Source organism: Tamandua tetradactyla, chromosome 25, assembly GCF_023851605.1.
Source record: "Tamandua tetradactyla isolate mTamTet1 chromosome 25, mTamTet1.pri, whole genome shotgun sequence".
NCBI classification, from domain to species: Eukaryota; Metazoa; Chordata; class Mammalia; order Pilosa; family Myrmecophagidae; genus Tamandua; species Tamandua tetradactyla.
The window spans coordinates 12,970,813-12,990,349 of NC_135351.1; the positions used below are offsets into that span (position 1 = coordinate 12,970,813).

The 19,537-nt window shown below is 37.7% G+C and overlaps 1 long non-coding RNA gene across 1 annotated transcript in view; it reads right to left on the reverse strand.

Annotated features, from left to right (window-relative positions):
- The window catches only part of LOC143669053 (uncharacterized), a 94,546-nt gene extending 75,967 nt beyond the window's left edge, over positions 1-18,579 (reverse strand). The window contains exons 1-3 of the long non-coding RNA XR_013168671.1: positions 18,521-18,579; positions 9,997-10,113; positions 9,656-9,703 (exon numbers count right to left, since the gene is read on the reverse strand). This is a non-coding gene — a long non-coding RNA (uncharacterized LOC143669053). The remainder of the gene's footprint in view (positions 1-9,655; positions 9,704-9,996; positions 10,114-18,520) is intronic.
- Positions 18,580-19,537: the final 958 nt, after the last annotated feature.

Here is a 19,537-nt window from a genome sequence, read left to right on the forward strand (position 1 = left end):
CTGGTTTATTAAATCATCAGTCAGTTGATTGCATCTTTGGCTGATTACATCTATGATCAACTAAGGGTGTGTCTTCCACAATGAGATAATTCAATCAGTCAGATTTAATCCAATTAGTTGAAGACTTTTAAGGGAGATGAGAGAATTTTCACTTCTTCAGCCAGCAAGCCTGTCTTGTAGTTTCTTAGGGACCTTCATCAGAGTTGCCAGCACTTGTGGTATGCCCTGTGGATTTTGGAACTCTTGCATCCCCACACCAGCCAGCCTCTCCTGTGGAGTTGGACAAGGATCTTCACTGGAATTGCCACCTTCAGGGCCTGCCCTACAGACTCTGTATTCTAGCATCCCCACAGTTGTGAGAGACACTTATTTAAATCTCATATTTACATCTATCACCTGTTGGTTCCGTTTCTCTAGAGAGCCCCTAACTAATACACATCTTCAAAGGTCCTATTTACAAATGGGTTCACATCCACAGAACCAGGGGTTGCAACCTGAACATGCTTTTGGTGGGGAAACATGATTCAATCCCCAACATCATTCAAATGAGAGAAGAAAATCTCCACCTACCTAATTACCTGCACCCAAACCAGTAAGAACAACCTGAATTTGGATCTTAACGCTTTGGGCTTTCCCTGGCATCTAGTTTACATTGCACCACTGAATTAACTCCAAGTACATTAAAGGATGAAGCCTTATTTTTCGAATAGGTCCATTTTCAGAGAGCTCATTTTCATTCCAAAACTAAATGTATCATATTCTCCCTGTCTTAGTTTGCTAGGAATGTTATAGCAAAGTATCACAGGTTAGTTGTCCGAAACAGCACAAATTGATATTCTAAGTTTTCTAAAGACTTCAAGTCTGAAATTGAAGTGCTGGCAGGGCCATGCTTCCTTTATAGCCTATACAGTTCTGGCAGTGGCTTACCAACAATACATAGTGCTTATTTGGTTTACAGTATAACTCAACCTCTGTCTCCAGCACATGGTCATTTCTCCTTCTTTCAAATTTCCTTTTCCTATAAGAGAGCAGTCATATTGGATTAGGAGTGACCCTAAGCCAGTTTGGCTTCATTTTCATTAATAATATCTGCAAAGATCCTATTTCCAAAGAGGCTTGCATTCATGGGACAGGCCATTAGGACCTGAACATATTTTTAGGGGAACATGATTCAATCCGTAATACTCCCTAATATATGTGCTTTCTTATCAGCTTCCTATTTCTCATCTTGGTGCCATTAGTCTCTCACGTATTTTGGTTATCCTTTGGCTCATCTTTTTTCTTATCCCCCAGGAACAATGAGCTACTTAAGTCCAATTGGTTCTACCAGTGAAAGAGGTACCACATCTGAATGCACCTCGTCCTTCCCACCACCATCAAAGTTGATTAGATTTTCAGCACTTTCTGGCTTGTCCTATTCACAATAGATTTTTCATTAAGAATTCTGCTTTAAGTCTTTTTCTACATTCAATTCATTCCACTATCTCAAGATCACATTTCTTAAAACACAATATCAAATAAATCACTTCATACACATTCATTCATTCACTCAAAACACTTTAAGCACACTAAGTAAATGTTTAATGCCCCCAATGAACCAACTCATTCTACAATTACAGATTTTCTCCATACAACTATCCTTTCTCATACCAAATTTAAGTCAAACTGAGTTGCCTGCCATGGAAAAAACATACATAACATTTTCTCCTCTGTGTCTTTGCTCTTTTGATTTCTTCTACGTGTTCTTTCTTTCTTATCCACTCCTTTCACCAGCTGGAATCCTAGTCATGATATAAAATCCAACATACATGCTTTGATGGATCATCGGTATCTGGAGTCAGAAATAATTTTGCCTTCCTCTGAGTTTTCAAACCATTTTGAATTTCTCTTTCTATATTCAGCTTTTCATTAGAGTAATTTATGTGCATGTGTACATTTGTTTATGATTTTCTCCTCAGAGTCAAGCTCTGCTTGTTAGGAGATAATTCTCCATGAGTCTTCTGTACTTCTTCAAAGCAGAAGAATTTATTGCATTTTTCTCAGAAGGTCTTGTCAGTGGTGATAAAGAGAGGGATAGAGAGAGTATCTTCCTTCAGAGCAAGGGCAAGTTTGCTTATGGTCCATTACAATATAGATAATGTCTCCTTTCAAAGCAAAGGTCAAGCATACATATTGCTTATTATAAAAGGCTCATGCTTTCTGACCTCTGAGTTCTTCTCCTATAACACATCCAATGCATGTCTAAGTATCATGTCACCCTTTCAGAATTGGAGCTCAGGCACAAGTACTCTGGCCACTGCTATTGCTGTGAGTAATAAAGTCTTTTGTCTTCGCCTGGTTGTTTTATGTTTTTTGCCAACATCCATGAAACTGTGGCAGACTGTGGTGAGTAGACTCTGAGGTGGCTTCCATGATCATGCTTTGTGTGATCCCTTCCCTTTGACTGTAGGTGGGACCTGTAACTTGCCTATAATAATGAGAATACAGTAAAGGTATTGCATTATACAGAATTATGCTACATATGACAGTAACGTCTGTCTTGCAAGGAGACTCTCTCCCTTGCTGGCCCTGAAGAAACAAGCATCCATGTTGGGAAAGCCAACATGGGAAAGAATTAAAGGCCATGTCAAGCTTCACATGAGAAACAAGCCCTGGATAAACTCTTGACTGTGGCCTTGCAGAAAACCCAGATAAGGCATGCTTGAATGCCTGAAACTGTGAATAATAAATACATATTGCTTTAAGCTTCTAACGTTGTAGTAATATTGCTAAGGGGAATTAAATAATTAATACACCAGCTAATTTGGAGCTTGCAAGTGGTATAAAATCTCAGTTTTTGAAATTTGGGGGAGCAAAAATGGGATGCTGATAGACATGGGTCTCATACAGAGGAAAGATGAGTGCCTTGTGAGCTGATGGATGGGATTTGAGAGGAATCCATGGGAATCAGTAGTAAACATGTGGACCATATTGTCTGGTTAACCAGGCAATGAAATGGCCCTCCAATTTATTGATTGTTAATGATGAGGAATTATCTCCAAGTCTCCAATTTGATTTCATGCTGAGTTCCAAAATACAGGTTCAGAGACAGCTGATTGAACAGTTCCCTGTTGTTGTTGACTTTCCTCTGGGAAGGAGAACTTCCTCACAAATCTAGTGATCAGCCTCAAGCCTGCCCTTTGTAACAATTAAAGCTAAGATTCATTCTGGAAGGGGCAGATGGTGCTGCTTCTTTCAGGTAAAAGTTACAGAAACACCTACTTATACTGAACATAAAAGGAGGGAAATTTGTAAACATCATGGGCAGAAACCCATGGCATCTTGGCTGTTCCTGAAAAATGGAGCTATCTCTAGGGGAAATTTACTCCCTGTTCAATTGTCTGAAGCAAAGCTACTACCCAGTGGGACCTTTGATTCATAGGTAGTCTGGGCCCAGTTCATGAATAGGTAAGCTAAACTCAGACCCAATGCTGTCCACTAAGCTACATCAGGTTTTCAGCCTCAGCACGAGCTGTGCAGAAGCAAAAATGCACATGCTTGCTCAGGTCATTGGGCAGAATTGAAGTGCATTCTTACATCTCTGGCCACTACACCCAACAGTGAACCATGTTATATTTTTACTGGCTCTCAGAGTGTTCCTAATGGGCTAATTATTTGTTGTGCTACTTAGGAAACTACACACTGACAGATTAAAGACTTAGTTCTTTGGGGCTATGAACTTTGGGAAAAAGTCATGGTTGCTGATCAAATCATCTGAATCATTTATGTAGGTATCATGGTAAGGGTTCATTCTCTGACAAAACCAACTGAAGTAAAGCTGCTGATCAAGTCTTCACTGCCAAGATTGCCACTGTTGCTGCATGAACCTGTCATCATACTGGACATGGCAATACATCTGCCATCCTAGACTGGCCACAAAGAAATGGAGTTTTTGATGTATCACTGAGGGCAGACTTCTGACTCTTGCCAAAAGTCAATTCATTTGTCCTGCAATGATAGAAGTGATATGTATGGGGTGTGGCCTTCACCCAACTCTTAGTAGACTGACTACAATAGGACTTTTACCATCTTTCAGGGCTATCAGTGGTGCCTTGCTGTTGTTGACACTTTCCAATTTATTGTCTTACTTTTCCAGTATGATCAGCAGACACTAGCCACACTATTGTGGTTCATGAAACTCAACTTAGTCAGATTTTGGCTGTCCAAACTATTTGCATTCTGATAATGGTGTGCCTTTATGACCAAAGCCACTCAACAATATTCTAATCATCAAGGTATCCAGGGGATTATTGAAAATAATACAGCAATCAACCAGCAGTTAGTGAAGCTTAATATCTGGGTGTGGTTGAAGAAAGAGACAACCCTGCCAAAAACCACTGCCAATTCAGCTTGGCTATGGATATATCCATAGTTGAGAAGCATCAGAGGCATAAAACTTCAGGAGGAATTAGGGTCTGTATTAGTCAGGGTCTCTAGGAAAATAACCAACAGGAGATATCTGTAAATATTATATGACTTTTATAAAAATTATCTCATCAACTGTGGGGATGGCAAATTCAAATTCTGTAGGGCAGGCCTCAAGGTAGGAACTCTGATGAAGGTTTTTGATGAATTCCCCAAGAGAAGCTTTATTTCTGAAATAGAGATGGAACTTCTCTCACCTAACTGCTGAAATCATCACTTCTCCTTCTAAAGCCTTCAACTAATTGGCTGAAACTCTCACTTTATTGGCTGCAATCTCCTCAACTGCCTTGATTGTTGATTGTAGATGTAATCAGCTATAGATGCAATCAATTTGCTGATGATTTAAGTCAATGAAATATCCTCACACTAACAATCAGGCCAGTGTTTCCTTGACCAAACAAGTGGATACCATCACCTAAGCTAGTTGACATATGAACTTAACCATCACAGTGATACTGAAAAAATGTGGGGTTCTAATGTGCACAACAACCAACTTTTGACACCAGGGTTCCAAGAGAGGAAAAGTTTATTGCTATGTGCAAAGCAGGAAATCAGATGGCCTATCAGCCCAAAATTCTATCTCCTGGAGTCTAAGGAGTTCAGGGTTTTTATGAACTCAAACAAGGGGGATAGAGGTGTTACCATTACAACAGTAAGTATACACAAAGCTGAAACCAGGCAAGACTAGACACTACACTAGTAACTAAATAGGGCTGACACTAGGCTATAATAGCCATTTCAATTGTAAGAATACACAAGGCTGAGAATAGGCTAGAACAGCTTTTACAATAGTAACTTTATACAAGGGTGGGACTAATTGAGTTTCGGTAATGTCAGGTGTTAACTTCTTCCTATTCTACAATGTAGAAAGAAAAAACAGTAAATGTATCTTTCTTCTTATTTCTTCTCTTAACTTATCTAAAAAATATTTGTAAAAAAAATGGGTGAAAATGTTTATTACTATTGGGCCTAAAACATATAGAAATGTAATATGTTTGCCAATAACAGCACAAACGAGATAGGTAGAAGAAAAGCTATACTGGGCTAAGGAAATGACTCCAGATGATAACTTGAATCCGAATGATAACAAAAACAAATGAAGAGAACCAGAAATGATAAATAAGAAGTTTAATATTTTAAATTAATACATATATATGTATACACACTTGTGCTATATATATGTGTGTGTGTGTGCATGTATGTATGTATACACATTTGCTCTCCTTTCTTCCCTCAGCTTCTTTAAAAGACATAAAATTATATAAAGTAACAATTAGATCAATATATTGTTGGATTTGCAACCTTAACAGTGGGGAAAGAAAACCAAACTAAACCAAAAGCAAGTAGAAGAAAGAAATTAATCAAGATTAGCATGGAAATTGGGTGGGCCACAGTGGCTCAGCAGGCAAGGATGCTTGCCTGCCATGCCAGAGGACCCGGGTTTGATTCCCGATTACTGCCCATGTTAAAAAAAAAAAGATTAGCATGTAAATTAATAAAATAGAGAATAGGGGAACAATAGAGATATTAATGAAACCAAAATCTGGTGTTTTTTTAAAGATCAACAAAATTGACAAACCTTTAGCTAAGCTTGAAAAAAAAAAGATGTCTCAAATTATGAGAATCAGAAATGAAAGAAGAGACATTAGTAGTGACCCTACAGAAATAAAAAGGCTTATAAAGGAACACAATGAACAATTGTATACCAATGAATTAGATAACTTAAATGAAATGAAAAAAATTCCTAGAAAGACACAAACAAAAAGTGACTCAAGAAGAAACAGACAATCTGAAAAGACCCATAACAAGTAAAGCACCTGAATTAGTGATCAAAAAATGACCCACAAAGAAAAACTCAGGCCTCACCACTGAATTTCTACCAATCATTTAAAAACCTAATACCAATTCTTCATGAACTCTTCCCAAAAAATAAAAGAGGAGGGAACATTCCCCAGCTCATTCTATAAGGCCAATATTACCTTGACACCAAAGCCAGACAGACAAAGACATCAGAAGAAAAGAAAACTACAGATCAGTATCTTTTGTGAATAGGAATGTACAAATCCTACATAAATTATTATCAAACCGAATCCAGCAACATATAAAAAGAACAGCTCACCATGACCAAGTGAGATTCATCCCAAGAATTGTAAAGGTTTACCCTCTGAAAATCAAACAACAATATCCATATGAGCATCTCAATAGAAAGAAAAATCCAACACTCTACAGGTTATCAGGGGAATGGGGCCATGGGGGCTAATGCAAAGTGAATGTAGAGTTTCTGTTTGGGATGAAGGGAAAGTTCAGGTAATGAATGATGGTGAGGGTACAGCAACATTATAAATGTGATTAACCTCACTGTATGGCATGCTTAGGAAGCATTGGATGGGAAGATTTATCTTGTATATGTTTCCACAATTTAAAAAAAAGTTGAAGTTATCATGATTAGAATGGGACACACCAATTTTGTGGAGGTATAAGTTGATCAACAATCCCAACACCTGAGGAGGGAACAACTTAGACCTGGAAGGTACATGAGAGGAAAGAATATTAATGATCCTTATCTTTCAGACCTGCCTCCTGGAGATTTGTTGACTAAAAAAAAATCCCTTCTGTACCTCTCCCAAAGTGTTGAAAGGACCTTGATTTAACTGGTTACTGGCTCTGCTATCAGGCAGCTCTGTTCACAATTTGACTGCCATTCCTTTAACTTAAACAGCCTTAGCTCCTGAACTTCCCACTCAAAACACCTGTCACCACCTCCAGATGTCTTTCTATCTTCCATCTCCGTAGCCATTTATCAGTCATTCTATGGGCATACAAGCAACACTTGACCAGTGGTTGGAACAAAAAGGGCAAGTTGAACTCATCGTCCCTGGTAATCCCTCCAAAAACAAGAACCAGTCTCAATTATTTGAACTGAATGGGGAACTTAAGATCTAGGAGCCAACTGAAAGGCCACAATGAAGATACTGTCAACCTATGCCCTCAAATTATTATTTGTCCTATTTGAGGGCCAGAACAATTGTAAAAAAAACCACTTTCTTTATAGGGGTAACTATGGAGAAGCCTGCATTAACTAGCCTCCCTCCAGTAAATATGCCAACTTTTACCTTAGAGGGGTTCATAAGAAACTTTTAGGTGTTTAAGTAAATGCCACCAGTAGATCTTGCAACTCTCAGATGACTGAAGATCCCAATGAGGCTATGCTTGATTACTCAGGAGCGATGTCCAGAGGAGCAACTAACCTGTTTTTTATGTTCAGCCTGCAGACAGATATCCCTAAAACAGGTGTCATCCAATTTGCAAGAGGTACAAAATCTGACCCTGACATTAGCCAAAGTGATCAGTCACAACGCTTTTGCCCTGAAAGGCATTCAGGTCAGCCACAACTCACCAGCCCATGTTATTTTAGATGATAGAATTGCCCCAGGTGTCTTCCTCTTCACAGGCCATGGCAAAATCTGTGCAATCACTAATACACCCTGCCTATCTAGGTTAATGCCTTCAACCAAGAAGAAAACTCAATATGGAAATGTAAGGAGATAGCTACCTAGCTTTCTAAAACAGACCTAGATGATTCATGGGTTTGTTCACTTACCTGCATCTGGGAACTGGAGGCCATGATGGGGTCAATACTGCAGGTTAGTCTCATGCTGACACTTGGAATCTAGTTGATAATTGTCTTGATTGAATATTGCATGAGGTAAATTAAGTGGGTTTGGTCTCAACCTCTGTTGTTATATTAATTAGAAAGGCTAATGGCATAGCATACTTACGGGTAAATTTGCCAGAAGTCGAGATGGTGTAAAAATAAGGATGGGGGTTGCTGTTGGAAGACCCTTCTCCATAACCCTCCCATGTTTCAGCATACCTTCTATGCAGAGTCATGGACTGCCTTTGTTACAGGTGGTTTGTTAGTAAATAGCTTTAGAATATAGAGATCGTGTCTGTTTTCAGAGCAAGGGACAGATTTTGCTTATGGTCTGGTATAATAAGGATAATATCTCCCTCCAGGACAAATGGCAGGCATGCTTACTGCTTACAGTAAAAGATTCAGTACCCTAAGCTCAGGGTTCTTCTGCAATGCAATTTACTGCATATGCAGCTGTTACCTGGTCATCTTCATATTGCCCTGTGAGAATTAGAGTTCACGGAATCCACAAATGCTGGCTACTGCTGTTGCTATGACTAATAAAATCCTTTGTTTCTGACCAAGGTGTCTTTTGTCTTCTGTCAACCCCAAGATCGAGGGTTTGGCCTATTGATTTGATTGTTCCCACTGCTTATGAGAATATCAGAAATTCTTCAAATGGGGAAGTTGAATATTTTCTCCTTCCTCCCCAGTCCCCCAAGGGACTTTGCAAATACTTCTTTAATCACTGCCCAAATTATTCTAGGATATATCAGGGCATCACACTAACTTACACAAACCAACAAAATCTCATACCCTATTCAAGATTGAATGTACTTATAGTATTCAACTAAATTGATCATACAAGTTGAATTAGGAAATGCACTACCCAAAATGTAAATTTTGCACCAAATAAACATCTCTCCCTTTGGTCTCACACAGAAGGTGAAGTTCCTATTACAGTTCTTGGCTGTATATTTTTCCTCTTCTTTTTTTTTCTTTTTGGCATTGGCAGACTCTGGGAATCAAACCCAGGTCTCTAGCAGAGCAGGCAAGAACTCTGCCATTAAGCCACTGTTGTCCATCCTTGGATGTATATTTTTATATGCTTCTTTGCATCTATATTAATTGAGTAAATTAATGAATCTGTAACTGAACCATGTAAAAATGCCCAAAAACATATATTCTGTCTGCAGATCAAATCTACACTTCTTATGAGGTATACACTATAGATATGTTATTAAACATATTATTGAATATAATCTATGAGTGCACAAAATATCACTTTCAAAATACACTTACCCCAATAAGTCCTCAACAAAGCAGATCAATTAATTTCAGCTAACACGAAAGTTTCACTAATTCCCACAGCTAAACTGATTGTGACTTGATCTCTATTAGTTTCTAATGCTGCTAAAATTAATGCATTAATGCCCAGCACAATTCATCTTTGGTACATTCAGAAAACCAGATTCAAGACTGCCCAAAAATTCTCATTCACTCTCTCTCTCTCTCTCTCTCTCTCTCTCTCTCTCTCTGTCTCGCACACACACAAACCTTTAGTAGTTCAGAGTTTTTCTTTGTAATCTTAGGATCCTCTGCAAACTAAGAAAAAGAAAATAATGATGATGTTTAGATCCTGAGCTAAAAGTCTATGAAAATAGTTTCTTCAACAATAACATAATGAAATATACAGATAAGAACAAGTCATATTAAGAATAAAAAATAAACTTTTTATCCCAAGTAAATATTTGCCTCTAAGATAAATATTTGTTGACTTTCACACCTTACAGAAGTGGAGACGCAATGTGCTGCCTATTTTTCAGTAGTCTTTTTTAAGCTTCCATTTAAAGATGCAATTATCAGTGGACCAAAATAGATTTAGAAAGATGGTTCACCTAGATAAGCATGGTCAGCCATGCCTCCTCCAGCTGCAGTCCAGTATGCTATGATGCAGGGGAAAATGGCTCGAGGTAGACAGGGTGGGGCTGAGCCTGCAGTCAGCTGGGAGCTATCTGAAGGACAACAGAACAGGAAGCCATGTAGTGTGAGTGACTCGGCAGTGGGTTCCTTCCTCCAGACTTACTACTATACTAAGGTTCAGAATCATTCCCAGGACCATGCTGCTAGCTGATGTGCTAGATACCATCAGTTTAACATGAAATAAAATAGAACTGACATCCTCCCCCTTGCTCACAGATTACCCCCTGGTCTTTGGAGGGAGAGAAGAGCAGTTCACCAGAGCCAAATCATATCACTCCAAGAAGCAGCCCACATGCTCTTGGAGATTGATCCAGGGTAGCCTTTTCTCCAGTTCTCTGTCCTGTGTCAAGTACCTGAGAGCTGCTCAGAGGCAAGAGAGGCAAGAGAGGCAAGTAGAGGCATAAGCTCTTGTATTCTCTCCCAGAAGCTGGAAGTTGCCTCCTTATCTATCCCACTGGAACTGGAAAGTTTACTTAATTAATGTTTGTCAGACTCTTTGAAATCTTCAGTTGAAAGGTACAGGGAAGTACCAAAAGTAGTGATTACCAGTAGCTTATCTCAACCTCTTTGGTTTGTAAGTCAGCTTAGAATTTTCACAGGGTAAGTTTCTTATGAGACTTCAGGTACCAAGGGACTCCCCTTGAAAATAACACAGCACATTTTCAATTATTTCCAATTCTAGGGTCTATTGATAGCATGTTCATTGGAAAGTCTAATGTGAAATGGTACTCAATAATCAAACTTTACCATTCCGACTTCATCTGCATAATGCAAGATCAAATCCCCTAATTAAGGACTGTAAATCTTTCCCAACTTCCTCATTGCTACTTTATTTCCATTTGGACTATTCCTATTTCTATAAGCACTGCTGGCACAGAAATAAACTGTACACTGTGACAGTTTTTCGGTCACATCTTTAATACACATGGAGGACAGGTAGGTGACTATCTCGTTTGCACTGTTAAACTTGCTGGCGAGGGTACTTTTCTTGTGGTTTTTTATTTCAGTAACTCGCATGCGTGTGTGTGTGTGTGTGTGTGTGTGTGTACCGACATGTATGTGACGGAGCCTGTGAATTCATTTTGGCACCAACCATTTGTTGTCAGAAAACTAATTATCAAATAAGCAAGTGAATCACTGAACCCAGAGCCTGTCTTGTCCGTTGCAATGAGGAACCCATCTCATTTTCTTTTAGAACTTGATTACAACAAACAAGGATTCAAAAAGGGTTGAGACCTAAGATCATCCTGGATACTTTTGAAAGCCTTGGGCTATTAAAGGCATAGCTGCCAGTCTGTTGAGAAAGAAGATGGAAGTTTGAGATTCACCAAACTGGCAGGACTCTGTGCAAACCGTGATAAGGGAGCAGAGAAAAGAAAAAGCTTTTTGAGTCCTCTGACATCTGCCTGGAAGTTTTCAGACATCATAGTTAAGACCAAAGAACTAATCTTGGGCCCATTTAATCCTAACCAAAATTGACTTTCTAACCAAGTCATCTGCTAGAGTACGCTTCAGCTGACAAAGCGACATTACTAAATATGGACAATAGTCTATAAGGGGGCCTTTTTTACAGTCTTCTAACAGTGACTTTTTAATTCTCTTCCAAATCCTCCTCAAAGTTTTCTTTTGTTTGAAACCGCAACGTCATTTTTTTTTAATCCATGAATGAAAAACCATGAATATTTACTTTAGAAAATATTTGAGTTAGGGAAGTGGCCACATTTGTTGATTTCTTAAATAAAGCTGAAGTTCTCTGTCCGTTACTGTACGACATGCCCCAGGGCTCAATTCAGATAAATCAGCATGTATTCCACTGCCAAAAATAACATCCGTTTTTTCTACCATCCCCATAAACCAACCACCCTAGAAAAACCTGCTTTGGGTCCTGAAGGAGCTATTATTGTTCAGAATATTTTACATGTAAGTGAAACCTGAGACGAGTTCTTCCATTTTTTCACAATTTGTCACTGGGAACTTCCATTTTTATTTATTCTTCCATTTTTAACACCTGGGTACTGATGGGATCTGCAAAAGTACATATTGAAATATGCAAATAGCATATAGACTGTTGGTAGTCAGATGCATGGAAATTAAATCAAATACAGGGGGAAAAAAGAAACTGAGTGCATTAAAGCTAACTTTATGGCCCCAAGCTGTAGATAAATTGTGGTCTGTGGTAGTTAAACAACAGCTGTTCAGATTCAAAATAAAATTATGATAAAGATCCCCACAAGATAACACCTCTTGAGGTAACAACATTTACCTAAATGCATCTGTTAGCAACGAACACTGACAAGAGTGTTTATGTGAAGGTTTATTCCCATTTGTTTTTCTTATATTCTATCATTCCTATTTCTGGTGGATAGCAATTCTCACAGTGAAATTTACGTTCAGGTTCCTAGCACAACATTTTGTTTCTTGTCTAGGCAGGTAAATCTCTGCCTTAGCTGGTTGTGGTCCATCCTTGCCCAGGCATCCAATGACGACAACCCGTTGCTGTAATGAAGGAAAGAAAACACCAGGGGCTCACCCTCTTTTAGCTGGGGTTCATTCATTCAAACTCAGTCATCTTTATACTCTTGGTGAGCAGCATTCTTTTAAGAGCTTTGCACCCAATAAAATTTAAACTTTTATACATATACTTTTTTTCTTCATTTATTGCACAAGAGTTTTATTGCATACACGTAGGAAACCTCCCATATGGAATTCTTGAGCGTGGTAACTGCTATTTCTCAGCATCTCAAAACTGTCTGTGTTCAATGTCAGGCTGATCTGCTTACTTTTTATTTCTCTCCAGAGTTACTCCATCTCTCGCTTTTTTCATGCCCTTGATCTCTGCCCCCTCCCACGGCCATTCTCACTCCCACACCTTCGCCTCCATCACACCTACCTAAGTGTGTGTCCACAGCAGATAAGACTGCATGGCTACAAAAATTCTCTCCTCCTGTATGTCCATTAGTAAATGAAGTTTACCCAAGCTAACAGAACACATAAATTTCAAGCAACAATTTATAAGTTATTTGAAACATGACACTAAAGTGTAATTTATACACTTCAAGGATATTCAAGAAATCAATTTTTAAAAAGAAAACGTTTCCACAAAGCTGTATTTATGTATAGAGATAAAAATCTCATGTAGAAAGCAACCTCTTTGCATGCCCCAGTGCCAAGAAAAATCTTAATGGAGGGTTTTTAAATGCAGATTAAAAAGATATAAATTTTGAAATGCTTTGCATTTATTTAATGAACTAAAAAGATGACTTAATAAAGAAGGATTATTATTATTAAAATAATAGTGAACTTTAAAAAATGAAATTAACTTTGTAAAATCTGACAGTGAATTGGGATATTACAGTTTGGGTTATTTAATGACTGACTTTTTTCTAATAATTAAAAAAAAGTGTCTGTTAATTTTTTGCTTATTCTTTAAGAGGTGAATAACCTTTCTTCTGAGTCAGGGCAAAGTCCATCTGACAATTGCAGACTGGGTAACTTAAGTGAAAATGTATTCTGCAAGAAAACATACTAATAAAATAGACATCTCTTATATTTAGCTAAATGGCTGAATAAACAACTTGATCTAAATACGCAACAGATATAAAGTGAATACAAAATGTTATCATTATCAATTCACTATGTTCATTAATTATGAACTTGTTTAAAATACAATTATGTGGTGTAATGCATCTTTGGTTAAAATGAAGCCTCAGTATGACTCACAGTGAATGTTAGCTAAACAAATGAATAAATAAATATTGAAATCATAGATGAAAATCAAATGAACCTGATCATTACTCGAAAACATAAAGCATTTAATTCACAAAAGAAATACAATTGTTCTAAGACAACAAGGAGAATAATAAAGTTTGTATTAAGGATATAAATGTGATACTTATAAATAACAATAAATAAATTATAATTTTATAATAAAAAATTATGTCTACCATAGTTATGAGCCAGAATTTACAATTAGCTAAATATTAACACTACCAAGGCAAAAACTAATCTGTTTTATAATAAACTCCATGCCAAAGCAAAGTGTTAATAATAGGGTGGTAAATAGGAATCCTGTATTCCACTCATGATTATTCTAGAAACGCACAACTTCTCTGATAAAGAAAAAAAAAGATTAAAATAAAACAAATCTGTTCTAAAGGCACCTGCCAATTTGTATATTAGAAAACAAAAGCTGTCCAAGTGAAGAAAATATCTTTGCTCAGAACTTAAAACAATCAGCTAGATACCCTGCTTAAATAACATTAGGAAAACAGAAATTCTGTGCATCAAAAGACAAGTGAAAAGAGGTGGCTCAGCAGGCAGCATTCTCGCCTGCCATACCGGAGATCCAGGTTCAATTCCTGGTGCCCGCCCATGTAAAAAAAAAAGGCAAGTGAAAAGAAGTCACAAACAAGAATGAAGATGTATATAAACCAAATGGCCTCATATCTAGAATATATAAAGAACTTCTACAAATCAATAAGAAAAGCCAAGCAGCCTAATAGAAAAATAGGCAAAGTACATGAATAGAGAATTCACAGAAGAGGAAATTCAAATAGTCAAAAACCTGAAAAGGTCGCTGACTTCACTATAATCACAGAGATGTAGATAAAAGCCATGATATTTCACATCCAACAGATGAATGAAAATTTTCCATTTCTGACAAAATATTGTGTTGGCAAATATATGAAGTGACAGGAACTCTCACACACAGCCGACAGAAGCAGAAATTGGTACATGTAATTTGGAGACAATTTGGGGCTGTTTGTAGTAAATTTGAAGCTACGCATGACCTATGACTCAGTAACGTCATACCTTGTAAAACTCTCACCCATGTGCCCAAGGAGACGATATCAAAATGTTCATAGCATTACTAAATGATGAAAAACTGAAAACATGCTAAAGGTCCACTGAGGTTATAATGTATACGTAAATTGTAGTGATATATAAAAAATTTTTAATATGTACACATACAAACAATAAATAGATGATATAGATAGAGACATAAATAGCCATAGCCACAGCTATGATATAGATATAAATATAGTACAGATATAGATAAAGATAGGTATAGATGTAAATATATATATAGAAGATGACAGATGATTATAGATAGAGATATTAATAGAGCTACATAGGTCAGCATTAATAAATCAGCAGAACACAACATTGAGAGCACAAAGCAAGATGCAGAAGGACAAGTACAGTTAATAATATTTACATGAAGATTATTCTAGCAGAAAAGCATTACATATATTGCTCATGAATACATACACAGTTTATAAAATTAAAACACGACGATTTCAGTTGGGAAGGGAGGGGAACAGGGCAGGAAGGTGGAGATTTAATGTTATTATTTTTTTTAAGCTGGGAACTGAATATCCTGCTGTTCATTATATTATTCTCCATACTTTTTTATTTATTTAAAACACTTCATAATTAAAAATAAAAATGGCACCTCCTATCAGTATCTGACGCAGCCTTTTCCAGTTTCACCTTCATATATATATAAAGATATATATATAAATAAAGCAAATAAAAAGACACTATTTAAAATAATGTTGAAATCTTAGATCAATAGATAATCTGGAAGGAGATGACATTTATAAGTACAATGGAGCAAATTTGAGAATAAAAACTCAATAGTTTGTCTATGTTTCCCCTCAAGACATGGTGCGGCGCTGTCCCACCCCCAACCCACAAGGCTAGTGGAGAAGATAGCTCAACTTTTCCCCCACCCCCAATTCTTCCATAAAGCTGTTTGAATTTTTCCGTTTTCTCATTCCCAAAAAAGAGGATAAATCTTGTCACACAGAAAACAGATCTTATTGTACCCCCAAAGTAAAGCCCTATATACGATGTGCAGACCTGGTCAAGCTCATGACAAATTCCACTTCCCAGCATGCATTATACCTTGCAGGGACTACATGCCCCAGCATGCAGTGCTAGTCTTCTCACTTGTCTGTACTTTTTTACTTTGCTTTGTTTTGTTTCTCATTTACATTCTCTAAATGGATGTAAGCAAGTGTAGAGGCAGAAAAATCATCTACAATGGAATAAAAATCAGGCCATCTTCAGACTTGTACCCTTCAGCCTTAAATGGCAGTACACAGTGGATCGTTGTTTACAGAATGTAAGAGTGAAAAGAAAAAGTAACCCTAGAATTCATACCGCAGCCAAGTTGTATTTGATGAGTGGAAGGCAACAGAAAGAACCTTCTGTCATAGGCCTGTTTACTGACTTGGGCTTATTAAACAAAATCTTAACTTCTATTTTTCCATAAGCATTTTAAAGATATGGAAAAAATCATTGCCCAATGTGCCAGTTTGAAACTGTTGTGTACCACAGAAAAGCCAAGTTCTTTAATCCTCATTCAATATTGCTGGGTGGGATCTTTTTGATTGTTTCCATGGAGACATGACCCCCCCCAACTGTAGGTGGTACCTTTTGATTACGTGGTTTCCATGAAGATGTCTCTCCACCCATTCAAGGTAGGGTTGCTTACTAGAGACCTTTAAGAGGGAAGCATGTTGGAAAAAGTTTTAGAGCCCATGTAGCAGAGATCTTTAGAGATGCAGAAGGAAAACACCCCTGGGGAATCCTTATGAAATGAGAAGCCAGGAGAGAGAGCTAATAGACGTCACCATGTGCCTTCTCAGCTGACAGAGATGTCCAGAAGCTAAAGACCTCAGCAGACACTGACCATGTGCGTTCCCAGCAGACGGAGTTGTTCCGGATGGCATCAGCACTTCTTGAGTGAAGGTAACTTCTGGCTGGTGCCTTAATTTGGACATTTTTCATGGCCTTAGACCTGTAAACTTACAATTTAGTAAATTCCCTTTTTAAAACCATTTCATTTCCGGTATATTGCATTTCATCAGCTTTACCGGACTAAGACATACAAGAACATTGTTTTCAAATTGATCCTACCGCCAGTGAGCAGAACTTTTCCCTGCAGTGATTCACCCACCTGCTCCTTGTCTGCTTCTGATGCTGTTACTTCCTCAGCAACAGAAATGCTTCGTAAGCACTGCTTTCTCCCACTATACCAAATTCATGACTTCTTTGATGATGACTTGAAACAAACAATAATGCTGTTCCGTGCCAGCATTTACAAACATTTACTAACAATGACTGAACTTTTCACATAACTGCAACAAATAGTGCTTTTTTAGTCCTCCACAAAAGCAGAACTGCTGAGCCCAACACAAAGGCTGTTTTCATTGCCAAGTTTTTGGGGTGTTGATTTTTTTTCTGCATCTTAAAATGCATATTGAGAAACCCGAGTTACAGTTTTATATTATTTAAAAAGGCCAATAAACTGCCCCATGGTCTATTTTATCCCACTCTATCATCATCTTCCTTCTAAGACTTCTGAATATTTCTATTTAATTATGATTTTAAAACAATATCTTCAATGGTATTTGTCAGATTCCAACTGCAAAGAGCAGAATCCACTCTAGTGAGTAACAGAAGTAGGTTTATTACTAGTTTTCAAGGAGTTACTATGTGTTGGGAAAGCTCCCAAAGTCACAAAATTCAGCCCCAAAGCTTCTGCTGGGACCAGGGAGTCTCTTGCCAAAATTAGCTAAGATTTCTAATGCTATAGCCAAAAAAAAAAACTTTCCTCCTAGCCACGCTAGCTGGGAAAAATTAAACAGCAGAAACACAACCTCTATTTCTCTCCCACCTTCCCAATTTTACTCTAATTTATCTAATTTTTGGAAGCCAAATTATAAAGAAAATCCTAGATACAAAAGATTCTGGAAAATATACAGGAAAGCACACTAGAAAAAGGCTGGAAAGGATATCGAGAACCAACCTATTAAATCTAATGGGCCACTAGAATCATCTGAAAAGCCTGCTGTAACTGAAGATAAGGATAACAATAGAAGTAATATTAATAATACTAGGGTTATTAATCACTACCATTTTATTTCACGCTATGTGCCAACCAACATTCCATATACTTTCTCCCCATAACAGCCTTGAGGGATGTATTCTTTTTATCTTTAATTTACAAATGAGACAACAGTGGGCACAAAAAGGTAAAATAATTTGCTCATGGCCATAGACTGTTAAGTAGTAGAGCCAAGATTTTAACCTACTCCTGTGTGTGCCTCACTGCCTGATATTTTATTTGGTGTCTCTGAGGTGGGGCCCATAAAGCTATGTATTTCATAAAGGACCCCAGGATGATTCTCAGGGACACCAAAGCTTATTTATCTCCAGCGTCTACAAATTTTAGGCAATCATCTTGAATTAGTTTTACAATCAGGAAACTGCTCAAAAAATTACAGTGTACATGAGTCTATGTATGCCATCTGTCTTAGTTTCCAGAATGTCAAGGCATAAACAGCGGAAATGTACTGCTAACAGGTTTCAGAGGCTAGAACTCTTGCTTCCTTCTGGGAGAACTCTGGTTGGGTGGTGATCTCGTACCTTCGAGTTTCTCTTTCAGAGATGTCCTCGCCTTTCTCTTCCGGTTCCGCTGACTTCCGGGTTCTGCTGACTTCCGGCTTCCGGTTCCACCCCACCCCCACCCTGAGGACTTCCTCTTTCTGTATGAATTTCTTCTGCTTGTAAAGGACCCCAGAAACCGGAGTTAAAACCCAATCGCATCACAACATTGTGACCTTAATTAACAGCACTGAATTATATATTTGAATTTGGGTTAGAAGGGGAATGGTTTAGATTGTGTATATGTCACTAGAATAAAAATTTTTAAAAAACAACATAGGACTGTACAACACTAACAGTGGACCATGTTGTAAATGATAGACCATAGTTAATTGCAGGTATAAAAAAATGTTCCTTCCTGACACCCTAATATAAGGTTCTAATAATAGGGGTGTATGGGAACTCTGTATGTTATACATGATTTTTCTGTAAACCTACAACTTCTCTAATTAAAACAATAAAATATTGTTCAGTGTGGTCACACCTTAACTAAAAACATACCTTCAGAAGGTCCTGTTTACAATGGGCTCACACCCATGGGGATCTGGATTAAGATTAAGAACATGTCAGAATCAGGGTATATAATTCAATCTGCCACACTGTATGATAATTGCTAAGTGAATAATACACATATACTGCAAAAGGGCTAAAATTAAATACATCAATGCATTATCAGGAATTATCTTTGTATGGTGGGACTGGGAATATTTTGTTGCCTTCTTTTATATTTTCCAAATGTTCTACAGTGGGTAATTATCATTTTTATTTTATGTCTGCGTGTGGTCAGGGTCCATGTATCAGTTTACAGATGGTTCATGCTAGTGTCCAGTCCTTAGAGAAGTGATCTCCTTTTGCTGGTTGCTTCCATCATTTTTCTTTCCCTTCCCAATGCCGTTTTATATTATAAAATTTAAAAACTAGAATGTTTGGTGGGCCATGGTAGCTCAGCAGGTAAGAATGCTTGCCTGCCATGCCCGAGGACCCGGGTTCGATTCCCGG